This window comes from Numenius arquata, chromosome 6 (genome assembly GCF_964106895.1).
Source record: "Numenius arquata chromosome 6, bNumArq3.hap1.1, whole genome shotgun sequence".
NCBI lineage: Eukaryota > Metazoa > Chordata > Aves > Charadriiformes > Scolopacidae > Numenius > Numenius arquata.
This window is the reverse complement of record NC_133581.1, coordinates 14,563,871-14,587,952: the sequence shown is the minus strand read 5'-3', so window position 1 is coordinate 14,587,952 and position 24,082 is coordinate 14,563,871. Positions and strand designations below refer to the sequence as shown.

Genomic DNA, 24,082 nt, shown 5'->3' with positions numbered 1-24,082 from the left:
TTAAAGACAGGTGCAGGTAATGAATTTTAAGAAGGACCCAGTGTTATCATTATGCAACTTCACATAAAATGGGTAGTAAAAGAATCACACTTAGGAGTATGAACTGACAGATACAAAAGGTCATGAAGTAACTCCTCTGCCTTTTCAACCTTAAATAAATTACTGCACAGTTGATTAGATAAATTACTGAAAGTAGCTGCAGGTCACCTTGATTCAGATCCATCGCTGTTACAGGCGGTGTGTTGATACGCCACAGGAGGTAATGAGCTAATTCAATATGGCAAAGTCTGCATTAACAGAGTATTGTTTCCTGTTATGCTCCTAACATAACGAAGCTTTCAAAGCATCCCTCATTCTTCTCAAAACACAGAGAGAGAAACAGTAAATTTTTGTTTGCCTTGTGAGAGTAGTGACCTTGGCCAACCTTCAAAAAAAGTAACTATGTGCAAGTCCAAGCATACTTGTGACATAATGGTAATGGCAAGAAATTCCTCAGACTTAATGCTTTCAGAAGACAGAAAAAACTGAACAAGAAGGAAATCCTCTGTCAACACAGGCAGTGACAACCACACGTCATTTCAAATTAAAGCCCTCTTTTAATCTCATCTGAAAACTGGTGTCAGCACAACACTCAAAGACAACTTTAAACAGAAAATACTGGACAGCAGCTAGTTAAGTGAAATCTCATCCCAATTACTTACTCTGAAAAGCTGTTAGCATTTTTTTAATCCAAAATAAAAAAAATCCCCTGTGTGTGTGGGGGCCAGTGCCTTGCTTAAAGAGACAACTCAAAAGTAGCACCTACAAAAGAAGTACAAAAATTTTAAAGAAATCCCCGAATACTTCCTATGATACATCCATAGGATTGACTGTCCTAATACCTATGCTAAGCTGCTTAACAAGGTTAACAGGAAAGATAATACCAGAAACCTAATCAGCTGGTAGCTGGTTTTGCCAGCCTTTTCCATAATCAATCTGACTCTGGGCATTTATTACTTTGAAATCCTGTCCAGTGCAGAGATGGAGGGTTAGGACTACCCTCACTATCCTAGCACCCTGTTCAGCAGGTTTTTTAGATTTCTTCTTTCTTGATTTGACAATTGTAAAACAAGCCATTATTCAATCTTAATGGCCTGTAAATTTCTGAAGGCAGTGGGAAACTGGATAGCACTTAAAGAAGCTCTACAGCAAAATTTCATAGGGTCTGACTGGTACATTGTACAGCCATCAGCAGAGGGAAGACCTCAGTCACTGAATAAAACTTGTAGAAATACAAATTTTAGAATACCAGAGCTTGCTAACCAAGTATGCAACTTCACAAAAACAATATTTTCCACTGGAAAACCGATTTGCTGAAAAATACTAAATACTATAACTATCACCGTCTAAAAAAAATTTAGCTGCAATATGTCATTATAGCACTCCTTGCCCCAAAGATGTTTGTAGGCTTTTTTTAGCATGAACTAACCCAAATGTTTCCTTGAACTTGAATTAAGAAATTATTAAACTGTATTTCCCTTACAGCATGTTGATTCATGTAAATTGAAGTATGGGCCCACATTTTCTAACATGAACTGAATGGCCCAGAAGATTACATTTCCTATAATGCAATGCACATCTTCCTCTGAGGGATCTGTATGATATATTATAGAAACTGCATAATTCTGAATAATCCCTGGAGATGTAGTCCAGAAAAGCAGGCCAACCCAAGAGGGAGAATGCAAAACACATCATGTGTCTTAACTGCAATCCTCATCTTGTGTGTAGCTTAAATACTAAACAGGCTCAAAATGAAATACTGCAGAGCCAATCAATAATAGAAATCAAGCATTTTCAACCTGAAAAGTGTTAAAATATCTCATTTTGACAAAAGAAAATCAAATTAAGTGTTTTGGAATTCCCACTATGTTAAAATGTCCTATTTCACATTTTAGTACCAACCTGGAACAAACCCAGATATTCAAATACAGGCATTCCCACTATGATGAAAACTTCAAATTTTGCCCAGCTCTAATCACAGCTAATTCCCTTATTTAATTTCAAAGGCAACCCTGAAGTCATATGTAAGGAGAGCAATTTGCCCTTTTCCTGTATTTTTTTTTTTTTTTTTTAAGAAAGTCACAATTTTCTGGAATGTGAACGACTCCAGTGAAGTTTGGAGAGTTGCTATTTAGATGCTAATCAAATGTATATGGACACATCAAGGCACCAAGTTCAGATAGAAGTCAGCAGGTCATCTATAGAAGATCAAACCACATTAATGACTTATATCAACATTGATCCATGTAAACAAATACTAACACTCACATGGAAAAATTATGATCAGATAGTTGCCCTGGACTGCAGAAGACAAATCTTAGTGAAACTGTGACACTCAAATCTTCCTCTTCTGAACTGTCCATGCGCCGCCACTCATTGAGACACGCTTTTCTGTGTGCATTAGGTAGATCCTTCCCTTCTTGTTCCACGCACGTATATGAATTTCTCTCAGGTACCAACTGACTTGGTATGTACAAACCTGCAACAGTGACATGCAGTCAAGTTCATGCAGCTCGGGAACCAGCAGCAGCTGTGGGCAGCTACCGCATGTGTGGCAAGCTGGGGTGTTCCTAATGAAACATTCAAGTGCTGATTTCAGAGAGGAAAACAATACTACATATTTCCCATGGGCAAGCAGAGAGATGCCAGCTCCCCAAGCCAGCAACACATCTTTTCCACTCCCCACACTCCTAATAGCACAAGATCTTTCAGCATTAAGTAGAAGTTCCTAAGAGCTACCCAGATTCCACCCAGAGGCAGCCTATGATTACTCCTAAATGTAGAGAACAGAGAGCTTCTGCTGTCTCTTTCACGATGATGCTCCTAAACATTTCTTGACCTCTGTTAGTTCTCACAAGTGTTTAAAGGTCATAAGCTTGATGCCACATTGATTAAAATACATACCTGAAATTTTTATATCACAGAGAACTTTCAGTTGTGCAATGTTTAGATCCATGTTCTATCAAGCTTTCTATCCTCAGAAAGTCGTGGCTTACTTGAAATTGCTACCCACAGTCATTTTGGAGGTGATGTGGCATTTTAACTACCCCTTCGTAGGTACAGAAAAGGGATAGGAAAAGGATGAAAGATAACTGTTGGCACCATAACCCATTCCACAAACACCATCACAGGGGCACTCAAGGCCCATTCAGTTCTACGTGATTATGCTACCTATATAATGTACAGGCGAATTTGGCAAGTTAAACAGGATTTGCCATTTTTTGGTGTATTTGGCAGAATGCAAGGCAAGATCATGCTAACAAAACAGGCCTTGCATCTGTTACCCATCGTCTTTTTCGTATAATTCCCTTGCTAGACATGTATAGTAATTGCCAGAGCAAAAAGCCGACAAGATACCCACCTCATCATCACCAGAACCACCACCCCAGCTTTATTCCTCCATCTACTAGGTGTACGAGCTCCAGCCATCTTTATTTCTGCATCCTTATCCCTGCCCACACTAGCGTCAGCGTGCTGAGTCAGTCACTATTGCACTACCTTATGTCAAACAGTACTCTGTAATACAAACCTGTGTGGGAAAGTTCAGCTTGATCCTAGCCATTAATCAGATTATGCCCTGAAGTATTTATTGTGCTAAGGTTTGCACTTTTAAAGAGGTTTGCATCATTGGGTGACAGTGCCATTAATACCACACTCAGCGGCTTAGGGAAGTTTTTTCTTCTGGCTGAAGTAAGTTTCCCTTTTGGGATTTGAATGGCTGTGTGGCAGGTTCCTCGTTGCACATTTCTGCTGACAGGCTGTGCTCAGAAAGCACCACAAGAAAGAGTATTGGTCCCCGATCTCCATTTACTCATAAGCAGTGACCCACTTTAGTAGACAAGGGGAAGGCTGTGGATGTTGTTTACCCAGACTTTAGTAAAGCCTTTGACATGACACTGTTTCCCACAGCATTCTCCTGGAGAAACTGACTGCTCATGACTTGGATGGGCATACGCTTCACTGGGTAAAAAAGACTGGCTGGATGGCTGGTCCCAAAGAGTTGGGGTGAACGGAGTTAAATCCAGGTGGCAGCCAGTCACAAGTGGTGTTCCCCACGGCTCAGTACTGAGGCCAGTTCTGTTTAAGATCTTTACCAACAACCTGGACGAGGGGATCGAGTGCACCCTCAGTAAGTTTGCAGATGACTCCAAGTTAGGCAGAAGTGCTGATCTGCTTGAGGGTAGGAAGGCTCTACAGAGGGACCTGGACAGGCTGGATCAATGGGATGAGGACAATGGGATGAGGTTCACCAAAGGCAAGTGCTGAATCCTGCACTTGGATCACAACAACCCCATGCAACGCTACAGGCTTGGGAAAGAGTGGCTGGAAAGCTGCTCATTGGAAAAGGACCCGGGGGTACTGGGCGACAGCCAGCTGAATATGAGCCAGCAGTGTGCCCAAGTGGCCAAGAAGGCCAACAGTATCCTGGCTTGTATCAGGAATAGAGTGGCCAGCAGGACTAGGGAAGTGACTGTCCCCCTGTACTTGGCACTGATGAGGCTGCACCTCGAATACTGTGTTCAACTTGGGCCGCTCACTACAAGAAAGACATTGAGGTGCTGGACCATGTCCAGAGAAGAGCGCTGAAGATGGTGAACGGGTCTAGAGAACAAGACTCATGAGAAGCAGCTGAGGAAACTGGGGTTGTTCAGCCTGGAGAAAAAGAGGCTGAGGGGAGACCTTATTGCTCTCTACAACTACCCAAAAGGAGGTTGTAGTGAGGTGGGGGTCAGTCTCTTCTGCCAAGTAACAAGTGATAGAACAAAAGGAAATGGCCTTAAGTTGCACCAGGGAAGGTTTAAATTGGATATTAGGAAGAATTTCTTCACAGAAAGAGTTATCAAATATTATAACAGGCTGTCTTGGGAAGTGGTTGAGTCACCATCCCTGGAGGCATTTAAAAGATGGGTAGATGTAGCGCTTGGGGACATGGTTTAGTGGTGGCTTTTGCAGTGCTAGGTTAACGGTTGGACTCAATGATCTTAAAGGTCCCTTCCAATCTACACGATTCTATGATTCTGTGACTCTGTATTATAACCCTGCTGTGCTGCACTGACCACATTTACCTTTTGTGAAAAAACATTCAACACAAAATGGTATCACATGAGCCATTGCTGGAGAAGCAATGAACTGAAATTGGAGGCAGTCAATTAGCGGCTTTTACTCTTTCCCTACCTTTTTGAAAAGCCTAGGGGAAACGCATGAACCAAGCAGATAAAAACAGGAGCCACTCACCTTTGGGTTACTGGTTCAAACCAAATCCCCAGTCTAAAGCAGCAGAAAGTCTCTGCTATCCCCTGAAGGTTATTTGGCAGTTTACAAGAAACCTGGTAGAAATGTCATATGTATGGAGCATTTATTTACTGCTAGCTATCGCCCATCCAAAAGTAGCACTAATGCAAGGAGATAAAGCCCATGGGACCATCACACCATCATGGTCCAGTTATACCAAAGCTATCTCACCAGCGGAACAAGGGAAATAACCACCCTCCTTCTGAAGGTGGTGGCATTATCATAGGAAACTTTAAGGGCTGCTAAAAATTCCCTTTTTTTTCCTTTTTAGAAGTCTGACTTACAGCAGCTCCCATTATACACAGAAATACTTCTCACAGAAATACTTCTATTTTACAACACCCTTTCTCCTGTATAGCTTTACTCTTATGTATTTGTAACCCCCATTCCCTCCAATACATGGTCATCAGACTTTTCTGGAAAATGGGTAGAAAAATGCATCCCCTGAAAACAACTGTGCCTTTATTGCATAGCAGGAAGTACAGCTAAACAACATGACAGGCACAAAGGGAGGCTTTCAGTGACAAACTTTTGATGCCGTAACAGTGATGCTAATTACTGACAGGTACCTGAGGCAACACCTGAACACAACAACTCTCTCCCATATTTGGAGATCATTGAAAGGTCAGAGCCTCAGGGGTACAAATATAGATATGCACCCAGAGACAGTGTTTCTTGAGTATGACATTTATTGAGCACAACGAAGGCAGTTTGTATTGCACCCCCTGCAGCAGGGTGGTGCACGACATGATCTGGTACTGGCCAGAAGACCCAGGCAACCTGACTGGAGACAGCCACTGCCCTCTGTCCCATCCCACCACATCCCAGTGGGGTGGGCAGGGCAGGCTGGGGACACCAGCGGGTGCTATTGGCCATCCCTAATGAGGTGAGCTGATGAGAGAAGCTTAGGGTCAGCTCAGGGAGTCCAGTCAAGACCTGCAGCAGATGGGCTGAAGACAGGGCACCTCATCGGGCTATGCTGCAGGACTGGGGGACTGCTACCAACAACGCCCATACAGGAAAACCAGTTTCTAGGTACGAAAACCAGTCTGGAGGCCAGCAGGGCCTCCTGGTGCCTTCTGTATGCACCCAAATGCCTTGTGCACAGGTGTAGCAGAACAGTGGAGCAGCTTTGGTCTCAAAATGTATATACAGCATATGCCAGGGAGTTATTTTAAATGCTTCCTGCATGTTTTGCACACACACTGAAAGGTGTTGTTATGATTTTGAGCTTTCCATTTAGAGCAGGCAACAAGTGCAGCAGCAGGACCAGAACTGACGTTATCGGATTAGTGGCTCAGTAATTCTTATTGCCTTCAGCCATGTCAGAACAAACCTATCTGCTTTTCTGAAAACTGTATTCCATTTGCAGGGCATCAGGCCTCAGCCACCGCACCCACACTACACCTCAGCCTCCAGCTGGGCAATCCCCAAGAGGGGCTCCACAAGCCTTCAGTGGGCGCCTGGCTTGCCCAGGATACTTAGTTGTGAAGAACATCATAATTTTTACCTTAACTTCATCTGAAGCAGACCCATTTTGAACATCTTTTTCTACTCCAAATACTTAGTAAGAAGAAATCTGTAATAATCAATAGCTAGCGATGCAGATTTTTTTTGCATTCATACTTCTGAACAGGTTTCCAGCCAGACTGCTAACCCCTGCTGGCAACAGCACGCCCCCTCAAAGTCCGTTCACAGCCCTTTCCAACCTTTCCTCCCTTCCTTCTACCATCAGGATTACACACAATATTTATGACGATAATTACTCTGTCTCTTAAGAGAGTAGCTGTCTGTGAAACCCATAGAACACTGATTCTATATTTCCCATTAATAAGTCTCATAAATAAACCTGACTTAATTTACAATAACTGCTTTCTCAGAAATACAAAACTTCCATTCCAGTTTATGATTCCTTCCCAGCTGTTTAAAACATTGAGGCGTTTTTTCATACTAGTGCACCTATTTTATAGCTACAGCTGCTTCGTACTGTAAAAAGAAAAAGAAGTAGAGAAAAGGTTTGATTCCTCCCCCTCTCCCCAATTCAGTAGTAATAAGTGTTGAAAGAAATGTAAAGTAACAGCAGTGAATTTACACTTGCTAGGAAAATTATTCTTGCTCCCATTATGCTTTGAAAGGCATATTTAAAAAAGTCTTAAAGGCTTCACTCTTACTCATGTTATATAAAATGCTACACAAGAATAATTTCTAATATTGTCTATCCAGTATAAAACTAGCTGTGGTGACATTAACAATATTTTGTCGTTAGAGAACTGGCCTGGGGACTGAAAAAATTAAAACCAGGGCTCAATAATTGACTGTTATGGATTTCCACTGCTTTGTTGGATATAGAATTTCATCCATCACTCTAATTAGTTATCTCCTACCCAATTCCTCTTTCATCCTTACTGAGCAGCTATATAGCTTATATATATGAATGCTAACCAAACTACCTCTTAGATTACACTCTCTTCCCACCTCCCACAAAAGAGCTCACCTACAAAATCAAAATGCAGGGAAATGGCACTGGCTCACTTGGGTCAAACAGCATGGGTACAGCCTCTCAGCCTTCCTGAAAACCCTCAGTCACTGTCCGGCAACTTCTTTGGCACAAGAGTGTTTCTACAGCAGTTCACAGCTCTTAACCCCTTTGAAATCAAATCTTCAACGCTGCTTTCATAAAGGAGTTGGGATAAGTGTGAAGTAACTGGGACCATTTCAAAAAGCTAGGATTTTCCAACATTAGCTACAGTTGAGGACATACCGATAGGAAACATCATTTACAAAATGTCTGTATGTCTAGCTGTATGTTGGGTGTGACTGCAATATGCATTTGCATGCAGACCCCTTGTGGTTTCCCATTGAAGTAGGCATTTGTAGAAGGTTTTCTAAAGAGTAATGGGTACATAGTGCAGAATCACTATTTGTGATCCAAATAGTAAATTTGTTCTACACCAACACAATAATCTATTGATTACTGTTTAAAACAGATTTATTTGCATTCTATTCCGTGCATTACCTGCCAAGAATCTCTACGAGAGAACATTCTGGTGATGTATTATTACATCTCAGTCTTTCATATTTCCTCCTATTTGAAATAAGTCTGCAGTGCAGCATTTTATCTCATTTACACCAGCTTGCTTATGCCTGTGAGGTTGGTTTTTTTTGTTTGGTTGTTTTTCTTAAGGGGGCAGTTAAATAGCCATATCTGCTATTCCTTCACAGCTCTGGGCACTATATGCAAATCTTTCTTATTCTAACAGCACCCAAACAGCGAAAGGCAAGGGTCTGAATGGATGTCTTCTTCACATTCCGCATTATGTCACTGCATTCAAACAACAATAATTTCAGTTAGGTCTAGAAAAATGGATTCAGATTCTCTCTTAGGCACAGATGGCATCGCTAGCAGAAAGCGGTGTAACAGCAACAGAGTCAGTTATAATAAAGTCACTCCAACATAACGGTATCCGCAGACTATATAGGGATGGCATAGCACTATCTGTGTCAAAATACAAACTCCCCCTGTTTCTAATAACTTATAAAACAAGTACTTGCAGTTTATCAGCATTGTTAATATTTGCAATCTGTTAAGTGTTTTCCTCAGAGTCTGAGCTAACAACAAAAATTACTCGTAGTCATGGTTTCAAATATGAGACTTTTAAAACTTAACAAAATAAGATGGGAACAAAAGCATTTAGATGTCTGTTTAAAGTCTCGTAATTTTCTAGGTAGAAACCAGAACATTTGACTCCCCAAACAATTTGAGCCTTTGCTTATCACCCTAAGCCAAAGAAACTGCAAAGCAAGCTTTAGACCAGCCTTGTTGAAATGTAAATTTCATCAAGCAGAGAAGTATAAAAGTACCTTAAAGTTCCACTTACTGTATCTTTGGGTCTCAACATATATTGTAAGTTTTAAGCTGCAGATTGGAACTTAAGAGAAAGGTTATTAAAGTTTGTATGACTAGAAACATTAACATTTTTTTCTCCAGAAGAGACTAGAGTTTTTTCAAAATACATAGTCCTTCTATTTCCAGAACCCCAAATAAATTGCACTGTACCAATCTAAAAAGAAACACAAAAATCATAACTGATGCACTAGGTTCTAGAATAAGAAAAAAGCAGAAAGTAAAGCAGCAGAGCAATTTTTAAAAAAAATGTGTTTTCCAACAATATCTTAATGACTGCTAGTAATGCACACAGTCATTCTAAAACCTAAATAATTTTTAATATAACAACTATAATAAATAGGTTTTAATATAAGAATTTCAATTTAAACCATAAAAGCTCCACATAAATTTTAAAGAAACAAAGATGAGAGAGTAGTGATATGCAACTGTTAGTTTCCTCACTTGCTTCCTTCCCTGGGACCACCTGCACTTTCCACAGAGATGCTGAAGTAGCAAGCGGAACAGTTAGGTACATAATTATGTGCTTTACCAGAAGCAGTAAATACTGGAATAACATGTGAAGACAAAATGATCTGGGAGATGCAAAGATCATGCACTGAATACAGTCCCATTCTGTAAAGAAAATATCATCTTCAAAAACATCTTTGCATGTTAAATTTAATGGAGGTGAACAGTCCCGCTGACTTCCCTGGGGCTTCCTAAAGGTTCGCTTCACTGCCAGTGCTTTGCTGAATGCAAGACTGAGTGCCCAAATGGAGGCACAGAACCCCAAAGACCCGATCCTGATCTCACAGTAAACTGTCTAACACAAGCCATCTCTGAAATTAGCGGGTACAAATTTCAACCCGCGTGAATTACACAGTAATACTCCCCTTCAGTTTAGATAGATCAAATGCCACTCAACTGAAGTAAAAAAAGTAAGAGAGACCAGAAACAGACTTGAAAAAATACAAGCTGTTGATGAATGAGGTAGCAGACAAACTGGAAATAAGCTTTTGAGGTTTCTCCCTAATTAGCCAAAGCAAAAACAGGAAAGATAAATCAGTCATGACTATGAGGTCAAAATTAAAAGAGAAGGTGAATACTAGAAGGTTAGCCCTCCCTTAAAATGATTTAGTATTTTCTTCCGGTGAATCGGAAGGTAAGCATTTCTGAATAAATTACTTTTAAAGTCTTGATTCATGCTTCAGTACTTTTTTTGAACATGTGCTTAATTTCTGTTGATAGGGAAACTTATTTAATCACCTGCTAAAGTACTTTTCTAAATTGAGACCTAAATCAGCATCTATAAAAGCTTCGTTCAAATCAATGGGAATCTTTTTATAGACCTTACTAGGAGCTCTATCAATCACTAAGTCGAAGGAGACTGAAACAAGAAGTGGAAAAATCCAATCTGCTTCTCCTGGAAGAATAAGCTCCAAAACCTCTATACTTAGTAATAACTTTCTTTCATCCTCTAATATTAAATGACAGCACTAATAATATGCAATATCAAGTTATTAAGCATCTAGTCCCGAGCCATCTAATTAGTCTGCTGCAATGTAATTAAAACAAAACCAACATTAACTCAAAAGTGAAATTCACTGCAGTTGAAATGAGCAAAGCCAAAGAATGAAAGTTCATTAGAACTAGATGAAATTCATATCCAGATCGGTCTAAACTCTGGGTAATTAGTTTGAAGCAGCTTGGCATTATCCAAGGAGGATATGGATAATTGGGTTCAACATCCCTGAAGATCTGCTATGTTCTTGTGACAATAAACCATTTGTGCTTTGAAGCTGCTTCCCGTTTTCTCAATCAGCCTCCTCTGACAAGGGCTATTGACCTGATAATTTACTTGTCAAAACTTGTTAGTCAAGGCAGGACAAAAGCATCAAGGCATGTGGGTAATCCAAGAGATTAATTTGTCATAATGACTTTCAGGGATCCTAACCACTGCAGAGGAGATCAAACACATCTCTCCAACAGTTTAGTCTAAGCTAGAGATCACATGGTGGAAGAAAAGAAGCAGGCCAACAATTATTATATTATTTTATCCGAGGTGGCTAGAGAAACATAAAACCAGTGTAAAGTACGCACCCAGCAAAGCACCTGATCACTTGACTTCAGACCCAGGTGCAATGCAGTCCTCTACTTAAAACACTTAAGTATGCCTAAGTTCAGTGCAAAGTAAGGGCTTCCTTGAATTTATTGTCTTCTGATAGCAACCGCGACCACATCTGGGAAAGGTTATAGCTGAAGAAGGAACTGATCACCAAACTCCTACTATGGGGATTTGTCAGCCTGCTACTGGGTCATGAAATACGATGTTGCAAAACTGACACAATGTCCCCGCCATTTGTCTCAGCTTCTCTTAATTGAGAGAACAGTTTGCAATTTATTCCAGATGACAGGACATTTTCTCCTCAAAGGTTTAAGAAGGAATAGCACATTCCAATCATCCCTCACATTATAAGTCATGTAGCTGACCCAAAGTAATAACAAGAGAGACCTGATTGTGCCCTAAGTGATCTTTGGGCAACCCCACTACCTCCCACAGTTTCTTCTGATTTGTAGTCGACTGAGGTTGAGTCAGCTCACTGTATTTCTTTAAGAAGTGTGTTGTAGATACAAAAGGAACGAAATCCAGCTCAGTTTAATACCGCTAATCTTATGCATACAGAAATCAGGAGTCAAACTCCAAAAATTGTGAAGCTGGATTAAAATGCAGGATACGTTTCTTTTTTTAAATGTCTGAATCTTCCAGAACATCTGAGCGACTCTGGGAAGCGTGACATTTGAGTGACACATTTTCCTCTGGAAAAATGAAGTTACAAATGTGCTCACAGAAAAATGAAAACTAATATTCTGAAGTATTAACAGGAATATAAAATTTGGGAACTTAGGAAAAATAGCAAATATTGTAAGTACTATAGGAAAATTCCACTAGGACAATGCTGTCATTTTACTGCCTTGGTCTTGTAAGAATAACAAGGGTAAAAAGAAAAGAATGTCTCTGAATTCAGCACCTCAAATTCTGATGCCACAAGCAATACAGTCCAAAAAGTATAGCAACACACCTTTTACACAGCTATTTTCCAGAACAGAAATACAATTTCAAACCCCTATATGAGTTGGAGAACACATTTGGTTTTGTCAGCTATGCCATCTCCTCCAGTGCTACCCTTGACAGTAGAGAAAGGGACGGACTCCAGAACTCTAATCCACCTCGGATTTCAGTTCATGGGGCTGTAAGATAGTCAGTTTTTAGCATGCAGAATTCAATCCTACTTGACATCACAACTCCCTCAAGCAGCCTTTCTTCCACCAGCCCACTCTGCAGCTGAAAGTCTGACATTCGCAGAGAAAAGGTATCAGGGGAAACAAAAAATAGCAAACCAAATATGCAAGGCCTTTCACATCCTACTGATGAGCAGATAACATCAGCTATAGCAATAAAAATGTTTTCTTTCCTGAATGCACATGGGAGAAGGAAGTAAAATTCTAAATGCAAATCTGAGGAAGAAAAAAATCTCGCAGAAGTGTAAGGGCAGTAGGGAAATCCTAGAAACAAAATAAAGAGAAAGCATATGAGAAAGTATATCTAGAAATCAGCGATAATTGCTCAAGGATTTTTGATTGGTTTTGTTATTGCCTTTAACTAAAGATTCTTCATTTTTTCTATTCATATGGTTCATTTTCCTCCTCCCAACAGCCAGCAAGAAGGCTGGCTGCTAAAGGTTATTTTCCAGTATTGATAAGGTTCATCATCAGTTTTTTCATCTCTCAGTTCTGGTGGCGAGTTTCTAGGCTCCATCTTACTGGGAACACTGATTATGCTGCATAGGATCCCACATAAAATCAACATTGGATCCTTCTCCATGATAACACAGGATTATTGTCAGTTCAGACAAAAAGTTGCATGCTAATAAATTTGCTGTACATAAGACCAAAAAAACGGTAATTCCATAAGCTAAAGATACTGCTAATCAGACTCAGCAGGCAATAAAATTAAACAGGTTTGAAAGCAGATATGTTTTAAGTTGTGTGAAAAGAAAAGCCACTTTACGTAAAGTGGAGATGCAAGGGAAAGCCACAGACTTCTGGATTTGCCCAACATTCTCAGAAGCAAGAGGAAAGTGAATTGTTGAAATGGCTAAACAAAACCAATAAAAAAAGAAAGTGAGTGAGAATATTAGATGAGGCACACCCTGTTCCTGTGGGCCACTGAGGAACTCCTAGAAGGCTTCCCACCACGTACTTCACAGCTAATTTACATAAACATAAGCTCAAAGCCAGACTATCTTAGTGAAAATCTTCAAGGTGGGATATACAGGAGATCAGATTAGATGATCCACTGTTCATTTTTTACTTCAGTAGATATGAAGCCATCGACAATTGCTTCAAAGGAACTCCAAACAGTGTGATACCCATGAAAAAACTCAGACATCAAAAGTTAAGTGATTTGCCCATAATCATGTGGAAGGTTCTTGTAGTGCAAAGAAGAGAATATTCTGCTTCTGCTCATTCTGTCTCATTGGTATAAGCTGTAAGAGCTTTCTCCTCCTCTTTTAACCACATATGTAATTCTATAGAATGGATGAGAAAAGAATATATTGACTGTAAAAACCATCCAAGCCCTTTTCTCGACTCTTCCATCCTATTTAATGGTGATGGAAGAAAAAAACCGATTTGCAGCAATTACTTAGTGAAGATACTGTGAGTATTGTGACATTTCTCGCTGCCCCGTAGCCAACTTGTTACTACTTGTTTATAACAAAGAAGGTTGAGAGCAAGAAAAGTCATTCTGTTGTCATTAGATTTTCAGATGTCTCAGACTGAGCTTTTCCATTGCATCATTCTTTTTGTAGTCATGGATTTACTGAATAGAAACAGAAATGAACATGTTCGAGAGCGGTCAATCACTGGAAGAGCTCCACAGAGAGATCAAGGAGTCTCCATCCTTGAAGACATTCAAAACTCGACTGGACAAGCACATGAGTAACATGATCTAGTAAGACCTGGTTTCACAGCTGTCCTATAATCACCAAAGACCGTCCTGAACCCAAATTATTCTCATTCTGCAATTATCTTACACTGCTCTTCTATAGTCCAAGGCAGCTGAGAGCACTTCTTCCTCAAGCAACCAGCTTCAGAGCAGCTACTTCAGCAAGGAAATGCAGCTGTCATTTGTTTTGATGAAGGTCCTAAGGTTGCCTCCATTCTTTAAGCCAGATTCTACTGGAGTCATTCAAAGCCTCACACAGAATTCAGCTGGACACAGATCTGGTTCCCTGAATAGCAAAGACTATGAAACCTGCTGATACAGAACATAACAAAACCATTTTCAGAAATTAGGTGCACAAATCAAAAATAGTAATACCAAAATCTGAAGTTCTCATAAAGATAAGACAGAACAAAGCCCAACATGTGAAATGAAAGAATTTACACATAGTGCCTGAATTATGACTCTAAACTTCAAACCTCTTACATATACATTTTGTCTGACAAAGCAAAAAGTGTAGGATTCTGAACTTCCTGTGTGTGCAAAAAAACGCGAAAATGTGAATACAGAAACTATAAAGAATAGGCAATAAATTCTCTTAGCTCCTTTCACATTCATTCTGAACCACACCGACTAAGGAATGTGGAGGAAGAGTTTACTTAAAGCAAAGCTGTAACACATCTTCTGATTTTATTAAAAAATATTTATACTTTCAGTAGAGTGACACCTCCTAGACATTTTTCAGTACATGAAAATTCATTAGAACTCAGGATAAATGCAAACGCTACTTGATATTTTTAACATAGCATCGAGTACCTCAGTGGAGTTTGTGGAGAATGAGAAGTGTTCTCAGACTGGGACAGCACTAACATGCATGTAATGAATGAGCTGGGAGTTATTTTAAGTTACCAGATCCATAGAAGGTAGGTCACAGTGTTTCAGAGGGGAAAATGACCTCCAATTATTTTTGCCTCTTCATGAAAATTCAAGACCCAGAGCCCTCAAGTCAAAGTCAGAAACAAAGACTTAGTTCAGAACTAATTCTTATGTGTAGTTAGCAAGGTACACATCTTGGATTTGTTTATTCTTCTCTGAGGCTTAACTGCTGCTTTCATTTTGAACTTTACTGTTGAACTCACTTTGCACAAGCTATTTAATTCACCCTAAGTGACTTCTCAGCCACTGCAGAATTGTTAAGTACATTTTACCTCCTAGTCATCCAGCTTCATGTTACTTTGGTGGCACCATCAAGACTTCCACAGATGAGAAGATTTTTTCCCCCCAGTAACTTGGCCTTTCTAAAACTCATTCATTTACTATTAGAGAATTCCTTTCCCTCCTCTCTCATTTTACCCTCCACGTTACCATACTTGCTCTCCTTTACCATATTCTGCCAGATTCTTAGACTATGCTGCTCACAATCACCATCATACTTTTTCTTACCCTCCCATCCCTCTCCCATAATTTTACATACACTATAAGAACCTCCAGTGGTATCAGAGAATTCAGAACAAGATTTGATAGATCTTATTTTAAAAGGCAGGTAAAGGAGTTTTCATCACCTCTTTGTTATGGGCCGTAATTTATTCAACAAAACCAGCCTGCACTTCTACTTGTGCTTTCTATTGCCATACCATGCTGTAGACATGTACAGTCTGATATATCCACTTCTGAAATTAGTTGTTTCCTTCAAATGTCAGTGCAAATTATTTTATCAGGCATATTCTCTTGTCTTCTACCATAATGAATTTCATTCTTATTCCTACCCCTATTCAGCTTTCCAAGTATCTTTAAAACATTTCTTTATCTTCCTTACTACTCAGGGGATCCCATAACTTTTCCTTATGACTTCTTCCAGACAGTTAATGGAACTTCCAAATAATACTCTTCTAGATATTAAATAACAAATTATTTATTAAGAAAATAGCAAAACTTCATGGAAGACAACAGATGTAAGCCATACCCAAGCTTCTGCTTATTAGCACTTTCCTACATTTCTCTCAACAATTTTTAATCCAATTAATAACAATGTAGAAAGTTGTCTTGTCTGAAGTGCACTACCAGCTGTTCCACTATAATACAGATACTTTTATTTGGGTTTTTTCCCCCTCAATGCTATCCAACATGCAATACAGAGTTAAAAAGACCTAAAAGGAAAATATGATTTTTACCATCATGACCTCACTGAAATCAACCAAGTTATGGCAGTTTAACCAAGCTAAGAATATGGTCCTATTTATTTTTGTTAAAGATACACTTTGTCTTACAGTGCATTAGTAATCTAACCAACTGACAACTACACATTTTGCTTCAGCTGAAAATTGCTAGTCACAAGCACCATTAAATACTTGAGCGTGACAATACTAAAGCAAGGCAAGGCATTCTGTTAACTCTATCCTTGAACCATACAGTCTCTTGGAAGCTTCAAGAAGCACTAAAAATCCAGGGAAGGTTTTAAAAAAGACGAAAAAACCACAAATTTAATTCAAAGAAAAGAGACAGCTGATGGTAAGAGGTGAAAGCAGGGAGTCTGGTTCACTACAGTCTATTTTTAGCTAAGTGGTTTTTAATAATGTTTCATTCAGACGCAGCAACAACCATGGCTTGTGCCAAATAAACTGGGAGGAAATGCCAAGACAGAGACACACACCTTCGCCCTGTTATCAACTCAGTCAACGACTCCAAGACCAAGTCAAGCACCACTTCAGTGATGTTGTCCCCATTTCACTGTAGCTCTCTAGATTAAGTCCTGTCTGGCCAGGAGTCAAGGTTTACACAGACCTGCAGAAATGCTGGTGTGCACTCTGCAGGTCTCTAGCCCAATGTCATTCTCCAAGAAGGACTACTGCCAACATTAGAACAGCTCAGCCATGCTTTGTTCTTAGTCTTGAAAATGTCCAAAGATGGAGATACATCATCTTCAAGTACCTTATTACAAAGCTGCAGTACCCAACAAATGAAAAATCTCTTCCTAAGTCGTTTGAAGCTTCCAAGCTGCAACCTCTGGCCACAGCACCCTTGGCACACCACTTGCAATTACTGGGAAGGGTTTGGCTCTCTCATTTTTGTTACTCCCTTCAAGTAACTGTCGGTTGCTATCAGATGGCCTCTTTGCTTCCCCTCACCCGAGTACACAAACCCATTTGTCTCAAACTCTGCGCGTAATTCATGTGCTCTCAGCCCTTAGCCATCCCAACAGGTCTTTGAGGGACCTGCTTCAGTTTCTTGACATCCTTCGTGAAGTGGGAGACCCAAAACTAGACTCAGCATACCAAGCAAAGCCTCGTCAGTATCAGAGAGGGATAATTTCCTTCAATCTGCTAGCCACAGTCCTCTCTACGTAGCCCAGCATATAGTTCACCTTATTCACATATAGAGTGTGCTGTCGGTCAATATTCAGCTTGACATCCCTCATCACTTGAAAGGCCCCCACAGCGGGATTGCTACCCAGCCACTTTGTTCCCAACCTGTACAGATGGAGCAGAGTAACCCTGTGTAAGAGCAGAATTTTGCAGTTCTTGTTAAGGGGTCTCCCTTGGACCACCTTCAGGTTTCTCAAGATGCCTCTGGGCTGAAGCTTTTCACTCTGGCATACCATCAACAGAAGCACATAGTTTTAATCTCTCAGGCTTTGCAACCAGAATTGGTCACAGCTACAGCTTTTCCTTTTCATTTTCCTTTTAAAAATGCTTCCAACTCCAAAGAAAATAACCGAAGTCCAGGAGTATAACTGCCGTTCCCAAATATGAAGCATTAAGTGCCTCAAGCATCCTTCTCAGGAGCAAACGTTTGAAGGGAAAGTTATTTTCCCAAGGGATAGCAATATTGCTGCTGTGTGCAGAAAAACATTCCCATACATCTAGCCAAAAATTCAGCATCCAATTCAAATGACATGTGCTATAAAGCAGGAAAAGCCACACACAGCAGCTGGTATCTAAAATGTGGTTTGGGATGCCTTTGAAGCATCAAAGAACCTCTCCCAAAAGACATTTTATTTCTGCTGATAAGCTCTAGCTTTCCATTCCAAAAAAAGCAGAGACCTGCCTCTTAGATTTTGTATCAAATAATTTTAACATAACCTTATGTTTTAGAAACTGAAAGAACATTACTGTCTAACCCTTCGCATTTTAGGATACCCAGTCACATCCCAATAACTTTCCCTGTCTTACTGACTAGTAAAGTAAAAGGTACTTGGGATTTCCTCCTGAGGTAATCAACAAAACAAAAAAAGTGTTGACTCCACTTTGATTCACAGAAACATACTTTTCCCATGATGGTCTGCAAAGAGGCAGAGCTTGCCTGCCATCCTGAATCGGGCAGGCAACAGGCATGAATTAAGCCCAACAGGCATGTAATGGTTAACCATTTAAAAACACTAACCAATGATAAAAGCAGTGGACCGCAGCAGAATTATTCAGTTAAACCAGAATGATCTCAAGTCCCTGAAGGAATAGGGATGGTGCAAGTACAGTTCTTATTCAAGATCCTCCCTCTTGAATAGTTATTTTATTTTAAATTATAGCTATGGAAAGGGAAGGGGGTTTAGCTCTTTATTCCCAATGAATAGCTAAATTAGACTTGGAATAGAGATTCTTATGTCTAATGCAATCTGACCTGTGACTGTACCTGTAACATGACTGCACTACCAAACATTATTCATCGTCAGGTCAGAGCTAACACAATGTAGACTTCATTGCAAACTTACTTTTTTAACAAAAAAAATAAATCTGTAAAACTCAGGAAAACATCTTTCAGATCCACCTATGGATCCCACCCTGTTTCCTTCTTCTCCATCTCTGCATTAGCTGTCAGCAGATGCTTATCTTTGGGTTCCCTTTCCGCTTCTTGAATTCTTGGCAGATGGAGGGTTACTCTCTGTTTTCAGCTTCCAGCACCAGGCTCAGATAGTTAGCATACCAACTGCTGTGCAGTACCTACTGTGGGAAGTTAACTATTGGTTCAGGTCACATTTCTAGCTGACAACTCCCTACAATAAAATAAAATAAAATAAAATAAAATAAAATAAAATAAAATAAAATAAAATAAAATAAAATAAAATAAAATAAAATAAAATAAAATAAAATAAAATAAAATAAAATAAAATAAAATAAACAAAACCTGACTTGCCTTGGTAACCCTCAGGTCAGATTCAGCAAAGGCACTGTGCATCAGTCGCTCACAGGCAACGGGCTACCGCTTTTCCCTAAGCTCTTTTATCTGCCCACTGCCCCTTGAATCACATCCAAAAAAGTGCTGAAAGTAAATGAGATTTTTTGGGGACACCTGAAAGAGTAACTTTTTCAAGAATGAAGAGTAGTGAATGTAGTCCAGCCACAGGCTTGTAGGTAGCACAAAGGAAGTTGCTACTGATTGACTCTTTCAAGGTCATCTCTCTGACTGTAGTTTGATTTCCTTCATCTGAGGCTTGTAAAACCTGTGCAGACAGCTCCTGAGCAATGCACAACAAAATGCAAGTCAGTATTTCAGTCTTGAAAAAGGGCAATATGTCTCTGTGCTACAGAAATAGTGTGGTATAGTCCCTGCCATCTCATGCCCCTCCAAGATTCTTTGAAAAAATTACGCAAAAGCAGCTACTCTCTGAAAGGAAATCAAGCAATTTATAGCTGATTTATCTCTGCCACACACCACTTATCTGGAGTGCATGTTTTCCCTTTCTTAGAGATTGAACAGGATGAGGATATTGAATGGCTCTAAAAAAAACCATCAAGCTAAAGCCATCAGCCTTCAGAGCCAGCCAAAACAGTCATCAGCATTTAAAGCAGCATGAAATTACTGGAGATACCTAACCAAGCAGCTCACACACACACTTTCATTCAGCCTACCAAATTCCCCTGCAGTGAATCCCAGAAATACTGCTTCAGCTGCTAGTGTGGGGCCTGAACTACTCCTGCATTTGAGGAAAGGATGAATGGAAATGGAGTAACAACTTAAACTCCTGCTGCAGCAGTACGTGAAGGCACTTCAAAACTAGGCTCAAACCCCAACTGGCTGGACAAGAGCTGTCAGTCCCAACAGTCCCAACGGTTATAAGAGAAGAGACTGGAAGGTGTTTGTTGTTGGGGTTTTTTTTTTCCTATGAAAGAAGCAGGAGCTTACTTATGTCCATTTCCAGTTGACAATGCAAGGTCCATCTCAGCTAGCAGAGCTCTTCCAATTCCCTGATATGGCCAGCCCACAGGCTAAGGGAATGATCCCCTCCTCTTCCCTATCTAAGAGTAGCATTTGCCTCTCATTTGCTCCACTGTGGAGTTTGTACCAACTGCAAAGGCCCCACAATTTGCTTTGAACATTTCTTCTTCCCTAACAGTGTTGCAAAGAGAGCAGGAAACAGCTTTTTTAACACAAACTGCTGCAATGCAAGTTCAAGGCCAAGGTCTGAGTCACCCTGACTTCCCAAGGACCTCCCCCCAACCCCTCTTGCCCAGCTCGAAGCTCAGCCCTGTCTCCAGCTCCAGCCCTGCCTACGCCTGGCAAGGGATCTTGTTGATCTGGACTCTGCTCTGCATATTGACTTCCCAGCTTCACCCCAGATCCACCTTACTCACCACTACAGATCTGTCTGGTGTCACTGAAATTTCGTCCTGACCCTGACTTACATACTCACGTTGACTTCAGACCAGTCTCATTACCACAGACATTTCTAATGATCTGGACTCACAGCTGACGCTGACTGCTACCCCCACCCTGGCCCTGCTTGCCTTGCTGGGGTGGAGATGCCCCCTGTCCCAGCCAGACCCCTTCCCTGCCCGCCGTATTATCGTACGCAGGTGCCAGACCCTCATCTCTTAAGGAGCACAGCTGGCCTTCACTGCACCCCAACATTCATGTCAGAGATGACATATCCTAAATTTATGTATTACATGAACAAATGAAGACCAAGTGGTGCGCTAAAAAAGAACAGGATAAAATCAACATTCACATGGCAGAAGGTGAGAAAGAAAACCTCTAGTATGCTGTGATTTTTGCACTAGAAGGAAATTGAGCTCAAATTACTCTGTCCTATGAAGTTTCTGTGCTGCAGCTCTCCTGTAACACTCCCTCCTCTCTGGCATGCAGGGAGTCAGTAGGGAGGCAGTCAGCTACCTGAAGCCACGACACAGTCTACTGCCAGAGAAGAGAAAACTACTCACACCCTCAGAGACAATGGAGCTTCCTTAGAGACTCCTGTTGTCTCTAAGACTTTGCTGAACTTTAGGAAACGTTCCTTTTTGTGCAGAGGAGTCGCTTCACAGCTGACAGAGGTTCCAACTGTGCAGGTCTCTGTTATAATAACTGCACAAGCTGGGACTCATTAGCCAGCTGTACAAAAATACAACCAAAAATAGAGAGGATAACAGCCTTCCCTCTTTCAAAAAATGCTCTTCCAGCACACAGCTACAAGCTGCACATTTTGCATAGCCAAGGAAACTAGGGACCAGATCTTCAGAGACTCTAACCCAGTGCAGGTCAAGCTTACTTCAAAGGAACTAAGGTCAACTTAAAACTTGAATGTGGGAACTTGGATTTCTGGAGTCAGGCTTTGCTGGGTACAGAGCAGAGCATATAGAGAAAAGGGAACTCATCCCACTGCCATACATATCAAAGGGAGTATCGAGGTACTTTCATTTTCTCCCCCAAAAACATGCCCTCTTAGTTTATTACTACTATGTATTTTATACTCCCTGGAGGAAATGATGGCAGACCTTCAACTTGTCAGCACTGGGAGAACCTGCTCTGATTATTCAAGTAGTTGACTGGGGGCTTTCCAAGTTGTGGTTGACTGACATGTTTAACATGCTTCTCTCCACCAGAACCTATTACCTGATTTCACAAACTTCAGTGCCATCTGTCCTGCTGTCTGTGGTGTAAAGAGCATGTTTTGATTGCAGTCGCTCACATGCCTAGCCTCATTTACTGGACAGACTTCCCTTCTTGGAACTGCTGCCTTTTCAGCAGAACATTTTTTAACAGATCACACCACCAAATGCAACCCTGAAGGGAGGGTTGCATTCAAAGTAGGTAACATTTACCTCTGAATCACTCTAGGTATTTCACTTCTCTCCCAATGGTAGCAGACTCTTCATATGTTCACTAACACTGACTTCTAAGTAGGCAAAATATGCAGAGATTGAAACATAAGCCTCAAATAATGTCTGAAATCATACTGGGAACTGCTTTCCAGAAGCTGAGAGCACCCATGGTTCTGGATACAGCTTCCATGAAACTGGGTATCCAGCAGCCCAAGGAAACATTGACGCTCCCACACCCGAAAAGTAGGAAGGGGCTTTGAAAATACACACACTTCTGCACACAGACAGTAGAGAACAGCAGGAAACAACTCAATCACTTTCAAGCAGAAAATAAGAAATTCACCACCCATCAGTTTCTTACTTGGGTGTAATTACTGAACATTACAATAACCTCATTGCATTGCTTATTATGCTAATCTTAATTGCCTTGTTGTTTCTTTGCACACCCTCCCATCTGTTTGTCATTTTTGTCAGTTGTCTCTCCTCTGACACTTTGACTTCAAACTCTTTTGAGTTAAGGACTGATTTTCTGTTAAAGGTGTAGAAAGCCTGGTCTGAGGAGTCTTTGTTTCTGACTGGTATTTTCAGAAACTGTCAAAACACTCACAAAGACTCTCTTTAACTATCAGTAGAAATAGACTAGCTAATAGCAGTGACAGAATCAAATATGTAACATCATTTCCCTTTCCTTTAACTCTTTCTCTACCTTTGCTTTTAAATATTTATTGAGTGATACAAGTGAAACTATCTTCTGTTTGATTTCTCCAGAGAATCAACACTTTCTAACAAAAAAAAGAACCTGTGAGCAGCAGATGTACCAGCTGTTAATGATCATGGCAACATAAGCACCCCAAATCAGAGGCTTCTTTAGAAAATACTGGCTTCTATTTTCTTCTTTCTCCTGTCATAAGTTTGTTCCCTAAACACAGCTTAAAGCAGTAAGGTCATGTCTCTGAGGTAGCACTAATGATTACAAGGGACTAAGTGTCATCCAGATGCTGAGACCTAGAAACCATCTGCCAGAAAAAGATTTCCAAATCCATGCATCAGGATGCAGTCAGAGTCCCTAAAGGACTAAATATCTGTTAAATAATGAGTGTGCATCTTAGCTTGATGGAACTTCTGTTTCTATAATTGTCTGAAGTGGATTTATGTTCACAATCATATCGTTGCAAGTCTCAGGACAATAGTGTCCTTCTATATGAGGAAAGTAGCAAAATTGTATAGGATATTTCATTACTAGTTTGCATCTTAATACAGTAAAGCACTAAGCCAAAGTCTAAACAAAACCTAAAAGCTTCCTTTTTTAAACAAAAAAAAATCCTTTAGCCAAACATTTTCCCAAAGAAAACCATAGGCAAGAAAATGTAAATAAAACCCCATTTTATCTATATTGAGACTATTCATGAAAACAAAAACACATTCCTGACCATCTCTAGCAAACACTTCTTAAGAGCGGGTTCAGGTGGTGCAAAATGCATGGATCCTTTCCATATTATCTCCAAATGCTGTTGAACAAGCTGCCAACCAGCTTCATAGTTCAGAGTCTAGGGGTAACACAGTAGGTAAAATTAAAACAAACAGCTCCTCCCTGTATCTACCTCACATCATTTTCCCCTAGTTTGCACTTTCAGTTACAGCGTTGAGTTGGCTCGATCCATACTAGGATTCACAGCCTTGCCTTTCCCCCAGCCCCTGCAAAATTTTCAGAAGCAGTTTGCTAAACCACTAGAGAAAAAAACCCAAACTTGTTACCAGAGACACATTAAATGAGCGCTTGTTATTAATTTCAGGAAGTTTTGGATCCAAGTTTGCTGCCAACAGCCAACA

The 24,082-nt window shown here is 40.4% G+C and overlaps 1 protein-coding gene across 2 annotated transcripts in view; it reads right to left on the bottom strand.

Annotated features, from left to right (window-relative positions):
- The window catches only part of TSPAN4 (tetraspanin 4), a 394,074-nt gene that overhangs the window by 151,784 nt on the left and 218,208 nt on the right, over positions 1 to 24,082 (bottom strand). The window lies entirely within an intron of this gene.